The sequence below is a fragment of the Ctenopharyngodon idella genome, chromosome 10 (genome assembly GCF_019924925.1).
Source record: "Ctenopharyngodon idella isolate HZGC_01 chromosome 10, HZGC01, whole genome shotgun sequence".
Classification (NCBI taxonomy): domain Eukaryota; kingdom Metazoa; phylum Chordata; class Actinopteri; order Cypriniformes; family Xenocyprididae; genus Ctenopharyngodon; species Ctenopharyngodon idella.
This window is the reverse complement of record NC_067229.1, coordinates 45,285,450-45,312,173: the sequence shown is the minus strand read 5'-3', so window position 1 is coordinate 45,312,173 and position 26,724 is coordinate 45,285,450. Positions and strand designations below refer to the sequence as shown.

The 26,724-nt window shown below is 36.7% G+C and overlaps 1 protein-coding gene and 1 long non-coding RNA gene across 2 annotated transcripts in view; one reads left to right on the top strand and one right to left on the bottom strand.

The window, feature by feature from the left end:
• Window positions 1–3,605: 3,605 nt before the first annotated feature.
• On the bottom strand, window positions 3,606–8,693 carry LOC127520898 (uncharacterized). Its single transcript, XR_007932226.1, has 4 exons — window positions 7,462–8,693; window positions 7,303–7,330; window positions 6,650–6,685; window positions 3,606–6,299 (listed from the first exon to the last, which is right to left on the bottom strand). It is a non-coding gene; the product is annotated as an uncharacterized LOC127520898 (long non-coding RNA).
• A 14,590-nt stretch (window positions 8,694–23,283) lies between these two features.
• The window catches only part of mef2ca (myocyte enhancer factor 2ca), a 49,005-nt gene continuing 45,564 nt past the window's right edge, over window positions 23,284–26,724 (top strand). The window contains exon 1 of the mRNA XM_051910051.1: window positions 23,284–23,483. The gene's annotated coding sequence lies outside the window, so the exon portion shown is untranslated. The remainder of the gene's footprint in view (window positions 23,484–26,724) is intronic.

The window sequence follows — 26,724 nt, the reverse complement described above, 5'->3', positions numbered from 1 at the left end:
ATCATCCTAGACATTAGGATTTGTTACTTTTAAATAACAGAAAACAACAGTTTCAATACAGAGCCAAATAAACTCTTGCATGTACTTGGCGTATCAGTAACATTTTGGACATTGCACCATATGGGATTCAAACCCCCAACTTTCTAGTCAATAGTTCATTGCTCATCACAGTGCACCACTCAGTTTACGCACATTCACCAGGCTGCCGAGGAGAGCTTCCAAGGCAAGAATGAGCATGCAAAAGCATGAGTTATCATTTGAGTCAATTAAGATAACTTCTAACTGCTAATATAAATTGTTTAATCTGATGGCCAAAATCCCACATTAGAAAGAATGGCCTCTGATTAGCATGTTATTTGATTAGCATGCTAAGCTAACTAGCATAAGACAACAAACACAGGCATGGTCAACTTCAGAGAGGTATTTCTCAGGAACATTAGCGAATATCAGAAATCAGTTCTATCATTTCTGTGTGGCTCGGTCCATCTGATCAGATTTTGGACAAAAGTGGACAACACTTTTTCATTTACTTCAATATGGCAGACAGGCACAAAATGGAAAATGCTAAATGAAATATGGTTGGAATCTGCATAAACCAAGGAACATAATGGCATAGATTATGGACAATGTTTAGACTATGTTTTTGCAAAAAAAACCTTATATCTCTGGATCACTAGATGGTGCTGTGTTCAAACTTCTCAGGTACCTTCAGGACATGCTGTCAGTGAACTCTACCAAATTATGTGCCGATATATCAAATCGTTTAAAAGATTTTGCAATGTATGACACATTTCAAAATAGCGAACCAGCGGTTTGTCCAATCCTGACAAAATTGGTATCCATGGTTTCGGTATGATCCCAGGAATCCATAGACGCCAAGATTATAATTTTCTGTTCAAAAGTTATAAGCAGAAATAGCCTTTTTTTTTTTTAGATCTTAGAAAAGTTGGTCAGTAGCATCACTACTAGTGTGCCAATTTTCATCATTTTTCAATATTTTGCTCATAGGGCTGCCATAGACTCCCACTGGGGAGGAAGAATAATAAGAAAACTAACAATTACAATAGGGGCTTGGCTATTTAACTTCCAAAAACTGTACATTTAACAGTATTTGTAAAATTATGAAATGTCCCATTAGATCTATTACAGTTTTTCACCGTATAGAGTAAGAGAGCTGACTATTAACCAATTAGTTTTTTAATATCCTTTGTTTCTCAGAAATACATCAAATAACGGGCTGTGAACATTTCATGTTGACTTTAAGAGACTGACCAGTCATTTACAAAAGATTCCCAACTTTTTCCTATCCATCACTTTAGAGGAACCAGTTGTCCACCTTGAAATATCAGTTTGAGAAAGAAGAAATGATTTTGTTATAGATAATTGCTCAAGTTCACAATCCAGACACCCGTGGGCGCTGTTCTTTGCGTGTCCCTTGAGTGGCACAAGCATGGAAGCTGGCCACGGGATTGTGGCGCCACTGCGTGACTGTGGTTAGACAGCCTGACCACTCTGATTTCTCTGAACCAGGATAACAATATTTCATATATATACTTACCATCACAGTGGCACCCTTTAAAAAGTCATATTGTCTTGAGAACAATCGCCGCCCAATATAGACTGCTGTCTTGCTGTGAGGAACCAAAGGAGTGGACTTTTCAGCTACAGAAGCGGCAGCCGTCCCATCGGCAGAATAACAACTCTCCCACTGAGGAAATAGGGCTTTTAGAGTGCATTAACTCATACAAACCCTGCCATGCTATTGTCTGCAAATTTAAAATGGCCAACATGGAATCTGTTCCATGAATTCTATGTTTTTGATGATGGAAATTTGGCTACGCTCGAATGGGTGTTTTACAGTAGATCAGAACTATTTTGTTTTGCATTATAAACTAGATGACTTGCTGAGTTTAATGTGCACTCAATGACCTCAAATGTATTTAGACAAGTACTTATTGTTCAAAAGTTCGGAGTCTTCAACTTCAAAATCGTCCGACATTGTTGTTTTAACTTTTTTTTTTTGTAAAGGCCGTTTGACTTTAGTCTTTGCACGTTCGCTTTGTAGACACTGGATCGCCTATGTCAAGCGTGACCTTTCCAACGTGATTACGTAATGCGTGGCGCATCGCAGAGCAGTGCAAGATGAGCATTTGTGGTTAAAAAGTATATAATTTTTTAGAAAATGACCAATCGTTTTGCTAGATAAGACCCTTATTCCTCGTCTGGGATAGTTTAGAGCCCTTTGAAGCTGTACTGAAACTGCAATTTGGACCTTCAACCCGTAGGAAACTGTTGAAGTCCACTATATGGAGAAAAATCCTGTAATGTTTTCCTCAAAAACCTTAATTTCTTTTCGACTGAAGAAAGAAAGACATAAACATCTCGGATGACATGGGGGTGAGTAAATTATCAGGAAATTTGAATTCTGAAGTGAACTAATCCTTTAAGTGTCCAAGTACTTCATGGGGTCACTGTGTATCGCTCCAGTTGTGACCTTTGACCTTAGATTGTTGGGTGATGTAAGTCATGTCCGCTGTCTTTCAGTAGAGGTCACCCTTCATTCAGATCCTCCCTTTGCTCATGATCATGTGTCCTGCAGAACAAGGCTTCCACGATGTGAAGCTTTTTCACGCATGTGCCATATACAGGCCCTGGGTTGTGGTTTACGACTACGTAAAGATTTACAGATAAGACTAGGAATGCAAAGATCAACTCACTGACGCAGTACTGGAAAAAAAATCACCATTGCCTGAGGCTGTACATAAATTTCACATTTGCTACACTGTTCTCACAACACTAGTCACATTCAGTTATAAACAATGGAGTAACTAACTTGCCCCATAAAATGGGTCATAATTCTCTTCACACTCGTATGGCTGAACTGGTCATCTGGGGAGCAACAAAGAATTAAGTGCTCTCTGTTTTGAGCTAAATGAACTTTAAACGGTCACAGACAGATTAAAAAAGAGGCATAAAGACCCAGTAGTTTATTTTAGTAAAGTGCTGCCTGGCTAGTGTATAATCTCAATTTGTATGGATTCAACTTAAGAATCACATTTGTTTAGAGTGATTACAACCACTGACTGGAGTTTTGCACTTGTGAATATATGAATATGTTGTAGGTGGTTGCTAGGGGGTTTCTTTACTGAACCAAGTTGAAAGAGCATGGCATGATATTTAAGGTGTATATATATATATATATATATATATATATATAATTATTCTTTTTTATTATTGTTTTATATTGTTTTTTTTTTTCTTTTCTCTAAATTTCTTTCCATTTTTTGTACAAATATTTATATATATATATATATATTAGTCTATATATATGCATATATATGTAAATGTATAAAAACAAATATAATAAAAATATAAAATATAGTATAAATTATAAATATAATACAAATATTTTTATATAAAACATCTTAGATTTTATTTAGTTATTTTTTTCTCTAAATATTTTTTATAATTTTAGTATAGCATTTTATATTTAATATATAATTGTGTACTTTTGCATTTACATGAAAAGTAAATGTGTATGTAAATTTTTCTATATATATTTTTATACTTTTATATTTAACTATACACACATATTGAGGTGTGAATCAATTTAATATTTTATTTGATTACAAAAATTACGGCCATCATTCCTCCTTCATTTGTATCAAGTGTATACAATGACAAATCTTGAAAGACAAATACATTAATAAATATAAAATATATAAATAAATATAACTTCTCTCAGTTGGATGATATCCCTCATTAAATTGTGCTCTCGGAGGGAACAAGACCTCTTCCCAAATTAACCAGCGCAGTCTGGAGCTGATGGGAAAACCCATTATGCGACACAAACGGCAAATAAAATGGCAAGTTTCAATGTTCTTTGTAGCTCAGTAAAAAACATTACATTCCAAGAAATAATTATGTGAAATGGCTCAATTTAGAGGGATAATTACTTCTTCTTTGACTTCCAATTTTAGAGCGGAACATGCAAAACAAAAGAAAATACTGTATATCAGGCGGTTAGAAATGAAAATGTTCCATCTCAAATGAAAGCCTTTCTATGTCCTTCTTCCATCATCTACGTGTGCTGTACAAATGTATTTGAATTATTCAAATCTTGCCCTTACCATGACAGAGATTTAAATAGGTAACAGTTAAATAGAAAACTAATATTGCATGCTGATGTCAAAAAACTAATTCAGGCCAAGCTGATGATACAAGCTGATTATGAAAAGGTCTTGCTTGGAACTCAAACCAAACAAAGCTGATCCTATAGCGTATTCAAATAGTCTCATATGTTAAAAAACGTCCCTGCGATTGTACTGAATCTCTGTCGAGCTTATCTGTATGAAGCAGTCTATTTGTTAACAATCTCAAGATGTGTCCAGGCTTTCTATCAGAACACTCTGACCGTCTGATGGCTGTCACTGCAGGCAGGTTTTTCCCCAAACCTTATCTATCATAAACACTCAATACAGATAAGGTCCATTGTAAGCTGTCTGTTTCAAATCTGTGCGCTAACTTTCTCACACTGTCAGATCTGTGAAGGATTTCCCACAGGTTTGTTAGTTTTTGCTACGATTGAGATATGTCTCAGATAACATCACTGTAAAACAAAAAAAGGGGACCTAACTTTTTTTTTAAAAAAGGCAACATATTACAGTCAATTTATTATGTTAACGCAACTAACAACTGAATACTTAACTTTTGTTCATCTAATGAACTTATAAATTCTTGTCAAGGGAAATTATGATTGTTTAGCATTTCAGGTAAATATATTAAAAGTTGCAATTAGATGTACATATAAATACACAATGCATGCTGGGTACTTGCAAAATGTTCAATTTAAAATAGTTTGTTCAAACAACACAATCTCATGTCAATTCGTAACTATTTTACATTTTGTCGAATTGGTGGCAAATTCGTATGAATTCGTACAATTGCATTTGTGAGTTTAATAATAGTTATCTTATCACATAATTATTTCAAGTTGCAATGAATGCTGGGAACTTTCAAAATGTTCAATTTAAAATAGTTTGTTCAAACAACACAATCTCATGCCAGTTCGTAACTATTTTACGTTTTGGCGAATTGGTGGCAAATTCGTACAATCGCATTTGTGCATTTTCGCACAATCTGCTTAATAATAGTTTAATAATTATTTCAGGCTGCAATGCATGCTGGGAGCTTGCAAAACATGGTTCAATTTAAAATTGTTTGTTCAGACAACACAATCTCATGGCAATTTGTAATTATTTTATGTTTTGGTGAATTGGTGCCAAATTCGTATGAATTCGTATTGCATTCGTGCGTTTTCGTACAATCTGCTTATGCCCCAGTGGCTGTTAGGTTTAGGGATGGGGTTGGTGGAGGACCTTCATGATTACTTTTTTCTAAAAACCATACAATTCATACGAAATCGCCACCTTGTAAAATAGTTACGTTTTCCTGTGAGATTGTGTTGGTTCAGATGACTCAATTTGGACAGAATTTGGACAACATTTGAACAGGTTTTGAACAAATACTTGAGTATCTAAGTAAGGCCAATAAAAATACAGTAGTTAGCAACATTTTTAGAATAATTTTGTTGAGTACCAAGTGTGCTGTGCAGCCAAAACATTTTGATCGCCCCCTGGTGGCTGGCTGCAGTATAGGTCATAAACCCTGCCCTCTCCATGGAGTCGAATGGGATGCAAGCCAAAAAACTAAAAAAATCCAATTACACATCAAATAATTTTTTTCTGAAGATGGTTTCTGTTATTTTAGGTAGCTCTTATCACGCTGACTCATGTTCAAGTGTTTGTTTTTCCACACTGAAAAATGTTTGCTGTAGGATTTTCACTCAGAAATAGCTAATTTTATAAATAATTACAAGAAATGACAAGTAAATAAAATAAAAATACAAATTACAAGAGACTGGATTTATGTTTTCTTTAGTTCACGTAATTGCGGACTTTCTGATTGTGTATTTTAAGTTCTTTGGAATAAAGAAAACCCTTTTTATATTGTGGTTGAGATATCAGGAGTGAGTAGTCCATTGTGCAACATTAATGGCCTAATTGTATGTTTACAGATTTCTGGATCCCTGTTTACAGAGCGCTGGTCCGTGCTTGTGTTGTCCTGGAGGCAGGGTCACTTTAATGCCCTTGCTGAGGGCTGTCAGCCATTAGTTCAGCTATGTGACCATATGTGAACACTTGGCCCTTTGACATGCCAATGACTGTCGTCTGCTCTCCAAAGATGTACAGAACGGTTTCCACTCTCAAGTTCCAGTTTTTAAAGATGCCAAACCATATCTGTGGAAATATCAGGTGCAATTGTTTGGGAAACAGTCCAATAAAACTTATTATAGGTAATAGCTTGCTAATCACTATTGGTATTGATTATACTTAGGGATTTTTCAAAATCTTTGACCCCACATATTTTATATGTAACATTATAAAATAGGCCATGTTGGTGGTGAGCAAAAGTTTTTATTGACTTATTATAGTTAACTAAAACCAAAAAAACCCAAACATTTTCATTACTTCATTACTAAAATAAAATACAAAAAAAAAAACCTTAAACTTAATTTATATTACCTAATTATTTATTTTATTAATTTATATAAGCTAACGTTTCTCATTTTCATTTAACATTTACTCACCTCATGTCGTTCCAAACCTGCACGACTGACTTTTTTCTGTGGAATATAAAAGAAGATATTTTGAAGATTGTTGAGGTCCAAACACACATTGACTTTCATTGTGTGGACAAAAAACAATGAGAAATGAGTAAATGATGATAATTTTCATGTTCAACTATCTGTTTAAGCACATGTACACACATAAGCACATAAATAATATAAAATCAAGTTTTTAATGTTGTATACATGTCTATGTGGTGATTTTAATGTGCTTTAAGACAAACCATGTGCAAATTCATAAATCAACACCATTTTCTTCTTAAAATTGCAGTAAACTAAAGACAGTCTCAAAAACGCGGTTTGAAATCGCTGGTGTTTCTGACGTCACAAACTACCTTGTGACCAATCACGTCACAGTGTGATCATCAACAAGTGGATCTCTGAGGTGGTGTGAGTGAGTGGAGGTGGGGCTAATTTGCATATTCATAGAACCACGTGGATGAGGCAAGGGTGTCGAGTTACATTCAAGCTATTTTAAGGCATAAAGAATTTTTTTTTTTTTTTTAAAGGAAAAAACCTTTAAATATGTCATTTTGGTGATAAAAGATGTTTTAAGGGATAAAATGATTGACCACATGCAGGGGGACATTAACCAATTAAATTAAAATTCTTACCAATAAATGCGGGGAGTGTTCAGGAAACCTGTTTGAAAACAATTATTTTGCGATATTTAAAATTCAAAATATTAATAAAAACTATAGTTGTATCTGAACTGATACAACAGATTTGCTCTTTTTTTTTTTTTTTTTTAGAAAATGTAAAAATCTGCTAACCTGCTACTTTGATTAATAGGTCAAAAGCTACTGATCCCATCGATCCAGTCCTTGAGCGGAAACATTTCATGCGGCCACCAGCATGTATTGCTTCAGACATGACCGGACCACCTGTTTCTGAGGTTTGTTACTGCAGTACCTGTTGTTTATGTTGACCCAGGCTGACACTTCAAAGTCCTGCTACACATTGCTGGCATGCTAGCCTGTACTTCCAAGCATTCTTACATGAATGCATTGCAGACAGCTGAGGCCAGTATAAACTTCATAATGGATTGACGTTGACATTAGCCTAAGTACTGTGATTGAAGTTTGACAAATGCTTTAGCTGACATAATGTCATATGTTATCCTTTACTATATGGCACTCTGGAATACTTGACTGGTCAAACACAGGATCAATCTCCGCTCTCTTTCTTCTCACAATAAAATAATTTCAATTCACATTTCCATATTATTTTAGTCACTTCTTTACTGTCACTTTTTATCTGCATTATTTGAATATGATAAAAATAACTGGTATAGCCTATATATTCTGTCCCACTACTGTCGCATTAATATGTATTTTTAACAGTACTGAAGGTGCTAATTTTCCCATTTTTTCTTCTTTAGGACGAATCCAGTGCTGGCACAGATCTCTCGAAACGTCTGTGCTGAGATACACTGAGAACTAAAGATGAAACAGGCGAGCACAGAGCCGTTAAGGAAGCCATCTGTTCTCTGTAAGAGGAAATCAAGCCGCCTGATGATAAACAGTTGGAACGTGTCGGGAGGCTTGCTCATCTGTACTATCAGAGAATGAGATGGGACGAAAAACCAGCACCTGTCACTCACTCTGATAGCGTCTATCTCACTGGAGAAGTGTCTGGAGCCCTGTGTGGTCTTCATAATGGATGCCCTGCTCCTGTGTGACGCTAGCCAGTCTTTTCTATGTCTGCGTGTTGTCCGTCTCTTTGCCAGCATTTGGTCTGAACTGGAAGAGGTTTGGTGGAAACACCAAATGACGACTTCCTTTTTCTCGGCAGATCTGAAAAAGCACAACTTTCTGTGGCTTGTAGATGCGTGATCATGTTGGTTTTAGTTTTTGTGTGCTCAGTGGGGTTATTGATACTAAAATATGATTGATAAGTTATGAGTTAAAAGTAGGGATGCCCAGCTTATCGGTACCATATCAGTTATCAGATATTGTAATTCATATCGGTATTGGTGGATATTAGATATTTAATTGTGAATTTATTTCCGGCATTTTTATATTTTGATTAACTTCATGTGTGTTAAATGGTGGCAAAGGTAATCTATAAAAACACTAATAATTTAATACACTGTTATGTTTATTCTTTAGCCAATCTCAAAATAAATATTCATCCATATAATGCTGCAATGCCTAAATTTACTTGTAGCATTTAAACATTGTTTTTATTTTTTAGTGTTTCATTTTTCAATGTATTTAAACAAAATAGCATACAATTGTAATATTGATTATTTATCAGTTATAAAAATAATTATCGGCTTATCGGTATTGACCAGAATTTTTATATCGATGCCATATTAATTCATTATATTTAATATAATATTAAATATATTTTTATTAAATATATATTTACATATAATATTTAATAGTCATTTATTATGGACTATGCCAAGAATCATTTTAATTATTGCAAAATAATTGTTTTCAAACAGGTTTCCTGAACACTCCCTGTGTTTATTGGTAAGTATTTTAATTTAATGTCTTAATATTTAATAATAATAATAATAATATTATTAATTAAAGAGGCTTTTTTTTTTTTTTTTTTTTTTTTTTTTTTTTAATTAAAGTGTGTTTAAATGGATAGTTGAAAATGAAAATTCTGTCATCATTTACTAATTTCTCATTGTTTTTTGTCCATACAATGAAAGTCAATGTGTGTTTGTACCTCAAAAAGAATATCTTCTTTTATGTTCCACAGAAGAAAGAAAGTCATACAGATTTGGAACGACACGAGGTGAGTAAATGACTGGGTCTCTTTAATATACCCTATTATTTTTGATTACTGAAATTTTGCTATCAAGACAGCACTAGCACTCAGTACACTGTGGATGGTAGAATAGGAAATGTTCTGCACAGGCTTTGTCACCATTATATTGCATCAGTCACACAGTTGGAAAATTCTGTCACCCTTCCCTGAGAAGTGTGAGTCGTTTTCATGCGCTCGACTGTCACATGACAGTCATGATGGAGATTAATAAGGGCAATCTGCGTTTCTGCAAACTGTAATCTAAGAGTCTGTGGGAAAACCACTGTTATAAACGTCTGGATTGCGACCTGTCCAGAGCACAGGCGTTTAAATATGAAAGTAGGGCAGATTGTGATGCAGCGGGGGCAGTTCAGAGTGGTCTGTGGTGGAAGTCCTTCATTAGAGAGACTCAGCTGCTGCAAATATCCACGTCGATGACTGTGGCTGTGTGGTTTCTGAGTTTCGGATGATTCCAGTCTCAGGTGACACAGATCAGGCACTATTAACGGATTCTTCCGACCACAGTTTGCTTTGGCGGAGGCCCTGACGTGAAGCATGAGGCTGGACATGCGTCTTTTCCACACCGTGGCACGGCTCCATTCGTTTGTGTGCTGCTTTGGATTGTGGTGGAAAAAAATCCTTCCTCTTTTGAAGCTGAGACTCATACATATGAGGAGACAAGCCAGACTTACCTTATGTGATGTGCTCCAGTATATAATGTCAGTGAAATGTGGGTTTGTTTGTTCTCTGAAGCAAATAAATCAATGGTAACACTTTACAATAAGGTTCAATTTGTTAAAATTATATTAGTTAACATGAACTAACAGTGGCGTAGGATGTAGCGTAAGCTTTTTGAACTGCGAGAGTTTTACACTTTCTTCGTAAGTTGAATACAGAAGGCGATCTGGCAGAAGCTAGATATTTTAGCAGTCAGGGGAGTTAGTAGATTAACGTAGGTGGACTTGAACTTGAAAAATGGTGTGTACTGATGACTTTCCACAGTTGAAACAACATTCCTTCTGATGTTCATTCATGTTTTTTTGATGCTATAAATTAACTAGTAGGAAGAGATGATCGGTTCACAAGCCGATTGAACTGAGGCGTTACGGCGGTCTCTCACGAGTCACAACACATTAAAGAACCACAAATCGGTATTGTTCAGACTTTGTTTCATATCAAAAGTAACCTGCTCTGTCTTGTCTCGATGCGTTGTCAGTGTCCTCTTTGCTCCTGATGTATTTTTCACTGCGTGAGAGCAGTATGGCCCTGTCAGACGTAGCAACAATAACTAAAGGGGGCAGGTCTTTGTGATAGTCAATTGTGAGTGAATTTTCTGTCATCTTTGCAGGAATGTGATATGAAGATTGAACAAAGTAACATTTATCTTTAACAACACTGTGAAAGTGAACAGCACAGAGCTACCAGTATAAACATTGATATCTGTTGTTACAATAGCTATGTGTCACATGACTAAACATGCGTCATCGTTTTCAAATACCTTAGTTTTAACAGTTCACACTACAATTTCAAAACAGCGTTTACAAATGTATTCACTTGAGAGTCTTCAAAGGACAAAATCGCTGTCTCAGTGTGGACGAAAGACCAAAATGTAGAGGAAAAAGATACGTTTTCAAATGTATCTGGATTAGTGTGTACATAGATGTATGTGTAGACAGTGTAGCCTAACATTAACAAGCATGCTTTGAAAAATAAATTGCTCATTGTTAGTTCATGTTAGCTAATGCACTAACTGAGAACTTATTGTAAAGTGTACAGATGTTGTGGAGACATTCCAAAGATGTAGCTTACATTTGAAGCTTAAACATGCAGATCATTTGGACCGGATTTATGGTGTTAGTCTTTTTAAAATGCAAATTTGGATGTGTATTTTATCGAAAGTCTACGATATGTAGAAAAATATGTTAGATAGAGGCCGAATGTTGTCTGGGAAATGCTGGCGCGCTGTGTTAAAGTCTCCAGGGCATCTTAGCGCAGCAGGTGAAGCCCCCCTCACACCAGATAAGGAATCTCAGAAACATGCGACGGACTCCAGGCATGCGCGGCAGCTCCACAGCAGGAGATTACTTTACACTCCATCATGGCTTTCACAGTAACTCAATCCACTGAACAGCACAGACAAGCTCCTAAGTGCAGAGATATTAGTGCCTGCCAGTTCCCATGATGCACCGTTATCACAGATTCTGCAGAGCTGCATGTTGGGAATTAGCACTTGTTGTAATTGTTGACTAAAATCAGGTTTTGACAATCAAATAAAAGATTATAAAAGATAAAACTGCACAAGTTTTACACTTAAAAAAAGCTGTTTGATCCGACTTCCTCTTGTGCTGGAGACCGTGTTGATCTCTTTATCCCAGTGAAAAATGATCGTAATTTTAACTGTAAAATCCTAACCTGTTAATTGGTTAATGGTCAGTTCTCTTACTCTATACGGTGAGAAACTGTAATAAATCTAATGGGACATTTCATTTAACAGGTAAATACTGTTAAAAGTACAGTTTTTGTAAGTGAAAAAGAACAAGTCATCTTATAATTTACAATAAATTGACATTCCTGTGCGACAGCTTACATCTGATGGGTTTTCACTGAATTTCATTGAAATTATGTACATTAACGTTTATGTTACATCTTATGTTGTCAAATTAATGTTTATTGAATTATTTTAGTGTCATGATGGTGTTTTGTGTTTGACACCGTCCACCATTTTTATTTTAGTATTTACTTCAGCTTATGGAAAAACTACTTGAACTTTGATTCTGTGTTTTTAAGGTGGTTGTCAGTTTATTATAAAAGTACAAACTTATATAAAATTCTATAAAACTTTTATATAAAAACATTTTTAAATATTAAATATTGCTAGCATGTTTTTTTCCCTGTAAAGTTCCAACAACCACTGTTCCCTTTTTTTTTTCTTTTTTTTTAACCATAAATTTCAGAGATTTTTTTAAAATACAGTTTAGGGTATTTCTACAGTGCATTTTGCATGTGAAATATCAACTAAAAATGACTTGTGCACATCTAAATAGTAAATTACAAGTAAAAGTTGACTTGGTGTATTTGCAAAAGTTCTTATTTTATGATTCATCTTCACTGTTGTTAATAAACTAAATTTGCATTAGTTTGCATTGTTTGGTCAATCTGATTTATTTGTTAATATGACAATTTATGTTCAATAACTCTCTAATTATTTTCTATTTGAAATTTTCATGATTAAATTTCTCCTTTGAATCATGGTCGTAAATGTAAAAGCAATTTTATTTCTGTTTTAAAGGAATGCTTTATACTGAAAATTGTATTACTTTCTTTTTTCAGTGGAACGGTGAATGGTGAAATTCTGTAGAAAATCCTGGCTGCTCATTTCTGTAGGTACGAACCACTTTTAGGATACTTTTATGCACTGAAAAAAGGTACAATTTTCTTAATTTTTCTTTTGCACGTTTTTGCACGCATATTTATATATATGTAATTAAGTTAAATCTACTTATCTTCTTTATTTTACTTAACTTAGTTAAGTTAAAAGTTAAAGTAAGTTTAACTTTGCCATTTAAAGTTTGTTGAGTAGCTAATTTCTTGAAGTTTACAATTGTGACACCCTAAAGTATGAACACATTTTGGGTATTGTGATTTTGGAAGAAAAAGTTTATTTTCCATATACTATTTTTAATTTTTGCTTATGGAAGCTGAAAAATGTCAAGTATAAATCATTGTCTGTTGCTGAGTGGGATCGGGACTCTTATTTTGAAAGTGAACTGAGGACTCGTACAGAGGAGCATTGTGCGCCGGCGCCCTCACAATTGCTGGGGATTATGTGCAACACACACTCATTTGCTCCTGTCTCCTCATTTTTTCCCTGTTTTTACAGGTATGACTTTCATGACAACAAAGCAATATGCACACGAGTCATTTATTTACTGTGTGTATGTTTATGTTGCAAACATATTGTATATAAATGTTCCGGTTTGTAAAGATATTGAAAATGCGTACATCGTCCGCCATTTTGTGGATGCTGTGAAATGCTCGCATGTGCTCGTGAAATGTATTTAATTTGATTTATACAGGCTCCAGTTACCCGGTTATTATGTTCATTATTTGATTATTCATATTATATTTGTGTTTGGTTAATTAGAGTTCATGTGTGACACAAATGTCAATGCACTTCTCCAGTTAAATGTTTTAGACAGACATTTCAGTGCAAACGAATGTAATGCAGATATTTCCTGCTAATGCAGGAGGGAAAATTAATGGTAGAGTAACATGATGGCAGATCTGATTATAAAATCAGTAACTTAAATGTTAAATGTGTATGGTTTACATACATTTACTTATGTGTTCAGTCATGTGTGATGATATATGCATAAGATAACTTTTGAGTAGATTTAAAGAAGCAAAGTGAAAAGCTCAAATGGATGTTTGTGGAAAAAAAAGGGAAAAACGTAAATGTGAAATGTGCATTGTTTTGACAGAGGAAAAAGAAAATGACATTTGTGCATTAATAAGAAAAAAAAGAAATACATTTTATTGATAAAGCTTTATTGGTTTTACAATGTGAAAAAAAAAAAAAAAAACATTGAATAAACAGTTGCTGGGGATTATGTGCGACACACACGCATTTGCTTCTGTCTTCTGTCATTTTTTCCTGTTTTCACAGGGACTTTCTAATCTGCCAACACGGCCTTCTGCACGGGGCCTGTAACACAATACTCTGTTTCAAGTACATTTTGCTCAAACACTATAACACTGAATTAAGCCAAATGCTTTACGTAGAACATATAAGTAAATAATACAGTATATATCTACATAATAGAAGTAATGTGGTACCCACCCGAACACAGAGACCTCAATACTTGGTACACAATAACGGTAACATTCGTTGGATCATTTATGAGCATGAATGTGTCATTTTTAGTAGGAAATGTAGAATGAGTAGAAACTCCAGATGTCACAAAACAGTAAGTTACTAAACCTAACAACAAAAGCAAAGATAAAACAGTGAAAATACAGCTGGAAAACAGTGAAAAATTAAGAAAGTTAATTTCTACAAGCTTAAATTGAGTACTAATATAGAATTTACTTAGTTCAGGTAAGAATTTAAAAAACAAACTTATTCAGGTAGAAATTACATTTGTTTTTTCTGTAGTATTTACTTCACCACAGAATCAAGCAAACCAAGTGAACCGAACCACACACACTTAGAGGTCATTTACTGTCATTTGGAAATAAGAAGTCATAATATATTTGAAAATTCCATTAATTTATGTTCTACGGTAGAAAGAAGTTCATTTTCAATTTTCATTTTCTGTTCCCTTTACGTTTAAGTCAGCGGTTCATTTCTTCCCCGTCAGATAATTGAACCGTTAATCGGGGGCTGGAGATAAGGACTCTAATCAGAACCACATTAGCTAGTACTTCCTGCTGTCATGTGGTCTCATGGATGGAGTCCTGCCCATCATCCAAGGGTCATCAGGGGCCACGACCCCTAGCTGTGATCCCTCAGGCCCTGAATAATGGCTCCACTGCAGGATGTCCAGACGTCATGTAATGTCCCGCACCCCCCAATTTCACAGTGCAAAGTCAATCCGCACTGATTTCCCAAAACTTAGGAGCAATAGAAATTTTTTCCCCCTGTATTATGTCTTAAAACAATCAACAAATGTTTAAATTTGATTGAAAGTTTAATTTTTCTCCTTCATTTTAAGATTTTCCGCACTGGTGGAAAAGATAAGGCTCTGTTTGTTAAAGAAAATGTGTTGTATTTGTTTTGATTAACTGGTGGGTTCTCGGCGGACTTACTTGAGGCCAGTTTACTCAGCGAGGAAGAAAGAATTGTGTGTGTTTCATATGATGTACACTGTCCAGATGTTTAAGGTCCTGTCAAAACCACTTGGTGGAAAAGTGACGGGAAAGAGCGCATGTTTACTTTGCACTTTCTGGAGGATGCCATTAGAAAAATTTAATTCGAATCAAATTACGATCTGGCTCGTATATTCTTTCAGCACGGTTGTATTTAGCATATTAGTAGAGAGCTGCTTTTATAAATGACACAGTGAATGTACCGTGAAAAACCCATGAAATCCAGGACATGTGATGCAATCGGAATACTCGCAAAGTACCTCAGGAACGCACACATCCTGTTAGTGGTGGTTCCATAATTTCGGGCTGTGCAAACACATAGAAAGGAAAGAAAAGCACAAGTTGTCTGGGCTCTGAAAATGATGGTCCGAACTGACAGTGCATCATTTTTATACCATGAATATGAGTATTCAGCTGATGTCTCCAAATGAACTGTGAACAAAAAGCTATTGAGAACCAGGAATGAGGCTCTTCTAGGTAAATGTAGACACTCTCAATGCTTGTGCTCTCAACTCCCTTTTATTTGTTGTAGTTTATTTGTTCACCACATTAGTTGCATCACTTGCATGTCAGCAACAAGAAATGGATCATTATATGAGTCGGCTGTCTTGTTCAGTTTAATAGGAAGTTTTCTCTGAGATTTGAAGTATTCTATTAGGGAAATAATGTATTGAATCGTGAAATATTTTAAAGCTAGATTAATACATAAAAGAGTTCACAGCTTTCCAGTTTGATTTGATAAAAAGGAGGCCAAGTCAACACCTCAAACTCATTGTTGTCCTCCTCAAACCATTCCTGAACCATTTTTGCTTTGTGGCAGGGCGCGTTATCCTGCTGAGAGAGGCCACAGCGACCGGGGAATACCGTTTCCATGAAAGGGTGTACATAGTCTGCAACAATGCTTAGGTAGGTGGTACGTGTCAAAGTAACATCCACATGGATGGCAGGACCCAAGGTTTCCCAGCAGAACATTGTCCAAAGCATCACACTGCCTCCGCCGGCTTGCCTTCTTCCCATAGTGCATCCTGGTGCCATGTGTTCCCCAGGTAAGTGACGCACACGCACCCGGACATCCACGTGATGTAAAAGAAAACGTGATTGCTCCGTGGTCCAGTTCTGATGGCCACTGTTGGCTCTTTCGGCGGTGGACAGGGGTCAGCATGGTCACCCTGACTGGTCTGCGGCTATGCAGCCCCGTACACAACAAACTGCGATGCACTGTGTATTCTGACACCTTTCTATCAGAACCAGCATTAACTCCTTGAGCAATTTGAGCTACAGTAGCTCGTCGGTTGGATCGGGCCACACAGGCCAGCCTTTGCTCCCCGCGTGCATCAATGAGCCTTGGCTGCCCATGACCCTGTCGCCGGTTCACCACTGTTCCTTCCTTGGACCACTTTTGATAGATACTGACCACTGCAGACCGGGAACACCCCACAAGAGCTGCAGTTTTGGAGATGCTCTGACCCAGTCGTCTAGCCATCACAATTTGGCCCTTGTCAAACTCACTCAAATTCTTACACTTGCCCATTTTTCCTGTTTCTAACACATCAACTTTGAGGACAAAATGCTGCCTAATATATCCCACCCATTAACAGGTGCCATGATGAAGAGATAATCAGTGTTATTCACTTCACCTGTCAGTGGTCATAATGTTATGCCTGATCGGTGTATATATAGCCTATATAATCTTGCATTTTGTACATTTTAAATGCATTTATTTTATTATTGGCACCTGTTTTATAGAATGACTCGAATGTCCAAACCCTTTTATTGACTCCAAGCAGTAGAGGAAACAGGTGAGCTGTTCAGACTAATATTTATATTAAATGAAGTTTCTGCATTTAAGTCTCATTGATCTGCCCTCAGATATCATCACTTCATCCTGTGGAGGAAGGAGCTGAGAGGCCCATCCTCAGAACACTTCCCAAGAGCCTGACTTGACTAAGTGTCAGGAACATTTTGCATTTTCAGCCGGGCCGCTGGGATATGCTTGGAAGAGCACCGTAGGAGAGGTGCAGGGTGAAGAAAAATAAGCTATGGCACTACCAATAAGTCGCCCTTGAAAAGAACCAGATGTGTGCGCAAAGATCTTTTGAAAATATTATCTTTGGAGGTAGAACTTCTCAGAACGCCATTTCTTCTCCCAACCCCCGCAAACCGACACTTGTTCGCCGCACACTTTTCCTGCTGCATGCTTTTTGTTCCTTACCATGTCTCAGGGATGTTTTTATAGATAACAGTATCTTCAATAGCATTTACATTTTTTTTTTTTCAGATGAAAAATGTAAATAAAGGCCATGGTGCTCATTGTTTCTGCTTTGCTTCACAGCATCTGGTCTTAAAACACACAGTGAGACCTTGTGTGGCAGCTCAGGGCCTGACAGGCTGAAGTCAGCTCACGCCACAGTGTGTTGGGGAAACAGCACGGTTGTTCTCCTACACAGAGGCACCTCTATGGAAAGCCAAAAAACCTCGCAGCCACAAACCTCAGGGCTTTTTGAATAAAACTAGCCAGAGTCTCTTATGCAACCTTTTTTTTTCTGTGGTGACTAGAGCAGAAACACACATGCAAATCTGTCAGCCAACTCGTTAGGATAATAGCTCGGACATGTGGATTTTTTTCCCCATACCGTAACAAAACAAAAAGCCTTTGAGCGATAAGTCGGCGATGCATCAGATGGACACACAGGGGTGAAATATTGACGGTCAACACCACCGTTGAAGCTCAATTGTGCCGCCAACAACAAAAACAACAAAAGTTTTGTGTTGGGAACGGCTTCCCTATAAATGTGTCACAATGTTGGAGCCCCTCCTGGGTGTGCCGGACATGGTGTTCCCACAAGATCTCTCTGGCGCGGGTGCTCTGTCATTAGGCCTTGCCACCGGTGCCACACGCCACTCCTAGTGCTGAGTGGAGCACAAGGCCAACGAGACACAGGTTTTGTTGCCAGAGCACTTGAGCAAACCTCACACTGCAAAAAACGATTTACTTACTCAGTATTTTTGTCTTGTTTTTCAGTAAAATATCTAAACATTCTTAAAAAATACCTATTGTTTTTTGTTTTTTTTTTTTTTTTTTTTCATTTTCATCTTTCTTTAGTGTGTAATGTTGCTGTTTGAGCATGAAAAAGGTCTGCAAAGTCACTCCAAAGGGAGTTATCAGTGCGCACTGTTTCTGAACTCCCTGAAACGCCTTGATTCATTGTAGTCTTGAGTTTTCTTCCGGGAATGAACATGTCACAATGTTCCTGTTCCTAATAATTCCCGCCCAAGGCGTAGCCCACTCAAAAGAACGGGCGTGGCCAGGTGAAGTTGCGATAGTAGTGTTGAAAATCATGGTTATAGTAAAGGGCGTGACATTTCCAAAACATGCTCGAAGAATTTGACCAATCACAACACACTGGTCCAGCTGAACTGACCAATCAGAGGACATTATGCTTTTCGGAAGGAGGGGCTTCATAGAGACAGGAACTAAACTGAGGCTGTGTCTGAAATCACCCCCTACCTCATTCACTATTCCCTACATTAGTCCACTAATATAGTTTATTTGGAGGGAGTAAATGAAAACGAGTGAGTGAATTTGGACACTGAGTGCATGTGCTTGTGTAATGGACAAAGGCCAGTAAGAGCTGTGTGTGTAAACCTCACTCAAGAGGCGCTCTAGCGACTGACACTAGGGACTGCTGTCTTTAGCCTCCATATTAGATCGCCCAACTCCCATGCCGACGGACCTCGGTTCGAGTCCCGCTTAGAGCGGGTGGTTTGAACAGGAGGGGTTACATTGGTGCCGTGACCCGGATGGGAGTGATGTTTAGAGGGGTGACTGTAACGGACATAGGCCGATAAGAGCTGTGTGTGTAAACCTCATTCCCCTGATCTGAAGAGGCGCTCTAGCAGCTGACACTAGAGACTGCGGTCTTAAGCCTCCTTGTTAGAGCACCCGACTCCCATGCCGGCGGACTCGGGTTCGAGTCCCACTTAGAGTGGGTGGTTTGAACAGGAGGGGTTACACTTGCTGTTTAATAATTATTTGAAACTTAGCAAACTGGCAGCTCCAGTAGTAATGAAAAGATTTATCTTGAACTCTGTCATGGAAACTATGAATAAACCTTAATTAAACAATTTAATAATCATACCTATTTGATATTATGCTGTCGCCATATTGGACCAGCGATTTAGAAAATGGATGGATGGATGATTCAGCTGCGGGCGCCATCTTCTGGTCAGACGCGGGAATTCTTTCGGTGCGTGACTCTCACAGTGCATTATGGGTATTCTCTAGCTGTTGAGCGTTCATCGGTTGTACACTCATTATTGCAGTGCATTGTGGGATTGAATGAGTGCACTTGATACTATGGTAACTGGTGCCCTATTTAAGTATATAGGGGGCGATTTTGGACACAGCCAGAGTGTTATGCTGTGTTCCATTTACCTGGAAAGAGGGATGTACGAGCTGGGAATGATGTCATACCCGAGGTGACTGCATTCCATTTAATAGGTCCGAAAACTAAGATGGACGCGTCCTGGCAAACCTTTGTTGTGCTGGTTTATTTAGAATACAAACGCATAGAAAAGCGGTATTTTGCACCAATAATGCCGAAGAATTATGTCCACAAATACTGTGTGCACCACTGAGTTTACTGAGCCAAACAGAAGTGCTGATAAATAATATATTACTACTGTTTCAGTTGATATGCTGAGCAGCCATATTGGATTCTGAAGTTGGGGTTTTTGTTCTTTCCCCGAGTTCCCCAGTCACAAATTCTACTTAAGGGAGCATTTCCAGTTAAAAAGGTCCTACTGGAGAACTTCCCACATCTGAGGACAAATAGAATGCACTATTACCAGGGTTGCCAGGTCTGTGTAAAAGTAGCCCAATGGCCAGTCAAAAGTAGCCCAAAAATAGCCCAATGCAATTTTCTCCATCTAGCGGCTGAATTCTCCACTGAATTTGTACGTCTGGGAGTTGTTTTGGGGGTGTTTGAATTTTTTTTTTTTTTCCTGTGGCAACAAATTAAAAGTAGCCCAATTCCATGGGAAACCTGCACACTTGGCAACACTGTTACTGACAGACTGGGAAGAGAGGTGGTGCAAAAATGTAAAATATGTGAAAAATAATGTGTTTTTTGAACATTTAAGCATGAAAATTTATTCTAGTAGACCCCAAAAGTTAGTAAAAGTGAAAAGTTTTAAAATCGGCATGAAATGGAAGTTGCAATGGTCTTTTCTTCTCTATTGTTATGTATATCTGAGTTAAAGGCTTCTGGGGAAAAATGAGGAAAAGAGAGGAAAAAATGTAGGGCGGGACTTGAGTTTGTCTATTGGGAATTAATTGGATGGTTGGAGAGTTATGGTTTTATTACTATTAGTATACTATTAATCATTCAGTGACAGGTTGTTCCGCTCGCACTCCAGTAAACATGTTATCAGAGAAGAGATGTGGCTGCAAGAAGGAGGGGAAGTTATTTTGAATAAAGTTCACGAGAGCACATTTTAAAAAAATTATGATGAGCACAGATAAATCATGTGTAGTAAATACTGCAATATTCCATTAAAAAATAATTGTCAATTTTGATTTCATGGTGACTTTAAGTATAAATTCACTTAATTTTGATACATTATTCAGAAAACAAGACTTAATTCCTTAAGTAATTTGTATCTCAAGTTGATGTTGATTTAAGAATGTTTAGATATTTGTACTGGGAAAAAAGTCAAAAATACTGAGTGGAAAAAACATTTTCAGCCGCTTCAGACGCATTTTACTGGAACTGCTGCTGTGGAGACAGATAATTGACTTTCTCTATATTCCATGCAAGTTTGTTTAAATTGTCTCTCTATAAACACAGGTTGTGAGCAGTCCAAATCCAATCCATCCTGAAATCAAGTCTTGGACAACTGCACAGCGCTTGCCGCTTGGTGTTTTCAGATGATGATTGAGATATTGTCTTTGTCGAATTGGACAATTCCGGTAAATCTCAGGTAAAGTTTTATGCCACTGTCATTTCCCAAAAGCTCAGCAACAGGGTTATACGTTTTCACCCATCCATGTTAAGACAGCCACTGCGTGGGCAAATGTTTGTTATCTTTGGTTTCAGCTGGAGGTTCAGTGTCTCTCTGGGACTGGTCGACATGCATACCAGGACAGACCAGCAGGGCCCTCCCATTACCACATGGTGACCAGGGATATGTTCCATAAGAGTCATGTGACCGCTAGTGTCCTCTTTCTCAGAAGTATCCCATTGCAAAAGATGTATGTGAATGCAAACTTTACATTGATGGCAGTTATGACTGTATGTTCAAAGCAATACTACAGAAATAATGCATAGTCAGTCAAGAGTACTGATGAATCAGATAAATTAATGTTTGGATTAATATCTATCTATCTGTCTGTCTGTCTGTCTGTCTGTCTGTCTGTCTATCTATCATGTGTGTTTGTGAGAGAGAGAGAGAGAAGAGAGAAATTTATTTATGTTTCAGTAAATTATAGTGAAGAAAAATGTAATACATATAGGCTATATATATATGCATACACTTCATTTTAAATAATCCTTTGTTTTCAAATATTTAAAGTGAATTTTGCAAGCAATTAATGTATCCTTAAATAAATTATATGTATCACAACATGTAATCTGTAATTTTACATGTAATGCAAAAAACTGTATTACTATAATGAGAATTTAATTGACAATCATAATTGAGAATAATGGAAATTACAAACCAAATCTAAAAAAATTCCGGACACATTACGATAATGGAAATATGTCATGAAAATTCTTATAATAGTCCTAAAAGAGACCTCACTTTCTTTATGTGAAATAATATTTCTTTTTTTTTTTCTTTCTTTCTTTTTTTAAATTTGTGGATTAAATTTAGCCTGGACAAGCTTATCATTAGCTATAATTAAAACTATAACCATAAATAACATTTTCATTACTTCAAATAATATAAACATGAACTGAAATAAAATTAAATAGAAAAAAAAAACATATTTTTAAGTAAGTTGCCAAAGCAACTTTTCTCATTTTTGTTTAATTGAAGTTGAAGTACTAAAATAACTAAAACTAAATAAACTAGAGCTAAAACACAATAAAGACAATATATACATATTAAACTGACAAAAACACAACAAAATTACTAAAACTTTAAAATTAACCCAAGTTGGGTTGAAAATGGTCAAAACCCAGCAATTGGGTTGTTTTAACCCAGCGGTTTATTTAACTCATCTATTGTTTAAAAATTACTGTATTCTGCTTGTTTAAAATGAGCCCAAAATATGTTGGAAATTAACATTTATTAATAAGTTTAATGAATAATAATTAAACAATAAACATTTATTAAATTGCTTATTAATAAGTGTTCACCTTTTAATTATTATTGTTGCCTCTAGTAATTATGTGTCTGATTTTTAATTTCCAACCTATTTTGGGTTCATTTTAATCCAGCCATATAGTCATTTTTAAACAATTGGGTTAAACTGCCCAGTATGTTGGGCAAACATTTAACCCAACTGCTGGGTTAAAACAACCCAATCGATGGGTTTGTCTATTTTCAACCCAACTTGGGTTGTTTTTAACCCAGCATTTTTTAGAGTGTAACTATAATAGTAATGATACTAAAATAACACTGCTGTGAGCTTCACCTATTTGACTACAGAGATGTTGCTTTCCCAAGAACAGCATGCTCTTGTCCTGTCAAATACAAATTGAATTTCGTCTAAATTAAATTAATCTGCATGAAAAGCTGCAGTATCTTCTTGAAGGCGCAATAATCCTGGGCACTTGTGCCAAGGCCAACAGAGGTCTGCATGACAGTGATACTTTCATCTAAATATACACGAGACTGACGGGAGCAGGTGAGAGGGGCCCTGCCAGACACTCGCGCTGAACGATCACGCATACATGTGCTTATGTGTGTGAGTGTGTATGTCCTTGTTGGGTGCGGTTAGGGTGAGGATGCCATCTCCCCTTCACTGTGGATCGAGATCTGAACCAAACGCAACCCAATTTTGGGTTTCTCTTCAAAGCCAGCTGGTCTGGCTTGATTACTTTTCCTTAGCCTTTTTTTGACATATTAACAATCTTTTTTCTTTTTCTACAAAGACTGACCCACAGCAGGTGCTGGAGGGTTGACCTTCCTGGAGAAGAACATTATCGGACTGGTAAGTGACCAAAAAGTATCTAAATTAAACAATTGATGTTGGCGAAAAAGTGACGTGTCTGTGGCGAACATAAGTCAATAAAGTGCCTGTGCTAGTCTGACACTGTTTCAACACGTCTCGTTTGGGGAATGCGGACCTGAGAATAGAAATAGAGAGATACAAATTTAGAGAGGTGGGCTTTTTTTCGGGACATAGTTTGCCTTCGTAAATAGATATGTTTGTCTAGGAGATGAATGTGGGAGAGGGTCATGTTGACTAATATTGAGTCAAGCTTGTTTACGTCTCCTTTTATGACAAAAAGAGCTTTGACGTTGACCGTGGCTGTCTTTGTCTGACATTTTGAGGACTTTATCAAGCCACTATATATTTAAAAGTGATTTTGTTTGGTGTCAGTGTACATAATATTGGAATAAAAAGATGAATATGTGTTAAAATTTGGATTAAATACAGTAAGTGTGCACAGGTTCCGAGGCTAAAGGCCCGTTCACACCAAGGACAATAACTATGATAACGATAAAGATATAGTTATAAATGTCATTCAAAATATAAAAGAAAAAGTTCACAATACAACTACAGCGGCTTTTGCACCGGAGGAAACTTTTCATAGTTCTGGCGGAAGTACCCACTTTTTTGGCGTGTTCGCACTGCAGGAATTGGGAATGAATTCAGTTCTAAGAACGCGTTTTGTGGGGAACTAAAGTAGCTCCTATTTCAGAGTATGGTCTAACCCAGCACAATAGGAACTACCAGTGACGCAAGTGTACATTGATTGGTTGAACGCATGCCATACGAAACAGCACCCGCCATTTTTAAAAAGGCACACAGTTTACTCCATGAACTAACTACACGATGGAAAGCAGCGATAGATGGACCAACGCTGAAGTCCAAGCACTAACCTTTACAGCACTGAGGAAATACAACGCAACTTTGAAGGGACCAAGCGAAACATAAAAATAGTCTGTTAGCCCTCCTTTTTGCTCTTTCCATCGCATAACTTATACGTCTACATTCCATTTCCATTAACACAAATCCCACTACACAACAAAAACATAGCACAAATTACGGCAACCTCCATTTTCCAGTTGTTGACGTTGGTTAATGCCACGCTTAAATAACGGTGCTGTCAGCTGTGTTACTTCACTTCAGAGTTCCTACTGGTGGTGCGAATGCAACCAGGAAAATGGCCCTATATAGAGGAATATTTAGTTGTATGGGAACCGCCCTGGTGGCTAGTTCCTATATATATAAGTTCCTATAACTACCCAGTGCGAAAGCCCCTTATAACGATAATGAAACCGATAAACGATATCATTGGAATCACTTTCAGAACCATTTTTTTTCCAGCTTAGGAACTATAAAAACACTGACAGCCAATCAGAGTCCATCCTGCTTTAAAGAGCTTGAGGATTTAAAGTGGTAGACGACAAAACTGCAGCGTGCGCTTAGAATTAACAGAACGATATCGTCCGCTGGTGTGGATGCTAATATAGTTGTTGTTACATTGTAAAAAATTATTTTCATGATCTGTTATCGCATTTTTCTTTTGTCAAAACAACTTCAATAATTAATGTGGTTCAGATAACATAATATTTTGAGTTTCTATTGATTAAACCAATAGCCTTTATTGTATTAACTCAAATTTTTAATTTAAATGAACTCAAATTTTTAAGGCAACCAGATAACTTACTTTTTTAAGTTAAACCAACAATTCCTTTTTACAGTGTATAGTTATCTTTATAGTTATCGTTCTTGGTGTGACCGGGCCTTAAAGATAGCGATTAAGATATTGTTCTAAAAATCGTTCTAAATATAAAAGAATAGCAGAATTCATACCACAACTATAACGATAACAGCAATGAGAAACAATATCGTTGGAATCACTTTCAGAACGTTTTTTTTCCAGCTGATGAATGATTAAAAACATTGACAGCCAATCAGAATCCATCGTGCTTTAAAGAGCTTGAGCGGACGGCAAAACTTATGCGTGCTTACAATAAACAGAACAATATCGTCCACTGGTGTGGATGCTAATATAGTTATCTTTATAGTTATCATTCATAGTGTGAACGGGCATTAATACTCAATGTTGGCGCCCCTCATTTCTTTCTCTAGAGGCCACAGCTGTAGGGAATCCATCAAGAGTGTTTGAGATAATGAAAGGCACATCAAGGGCATTTGAGGTGCCCACAAAACCACCGATTCCTGCCCACAACCACTGCAGCCTTCTCCGCTTACGGCTTCAGTTTCAAAACAAGACGCCGTGATAATGCTATCCTTATGTACTGAGTGTGAGTGTTTGAGCCATTGTTTATACAGTTTAGACTCTCTGGCTGTCCCGATGGTTGATGCTCTAAAAAAGCTGAATGTGTTGGAGGAGGAAGAGCAAACTGACCCACTTTGGATGTTGAACGTCAATGCAGCAAGATTTGCATGTTCAGCTGCTCCATGCTCAGTTTTTACTGCATGAGTTTGTACTTTGAGTATAGTAGAGTGTGTAGCTTGGTTGTTTTAATAGAATATTGTGTTTTGATAAAAGGCGCATTTCCATATTTGTTGAAGCACTTTGAATAAGTGTCTGCTATTTTTAATAAATATGAAGATGAAAAAAAAAATATTAAAAATGCATCATGGTGTTTTCAAAGGCCAAAGCAGAAGACAGATTACATGTTGTGATACATATAATTTATTTAAGGATACATTAATTGCTTGCAAAATTCACTTTAAATATTTGAAAACAAAGGATTATTTAAAATGAAGTGTATGCATATATATATAGCCTATATGTATTATAAAATATATTTTTAAAATTATATATATATTATATATATTATTATTTTTTAACATGATTTTTTTCCTAAATAACATGATAAACATCAAAAAATACTGTATTACTTGTGTTTTTCTTTAATATAAATGTGATTTGGTAGTTTTGGAATATTAAAGTCTCAAATTGATTTATTAATTTTTCTTTTTGTTTGATGCTGTGTACTTCTGCACATGGGTTTTCATGCAACATCGTAATGTAACATTTTTGGCATGATGTAGTGTAATATGAGATATATTTATCAAAAGCATACTTGTAAGCATAGGTATCAGGTTATGTGACAAACTCATAGATGATATGTCTTTAAGGCAGGTTTAGAGACATCAGTGCCTGAGAACGTGTCAGGTGTGCCACATAGTGCGGCATGATTTGAAGCGAGTTTTGCACGCAAGGACTCCCCCAGTGAAACCAGAGTGT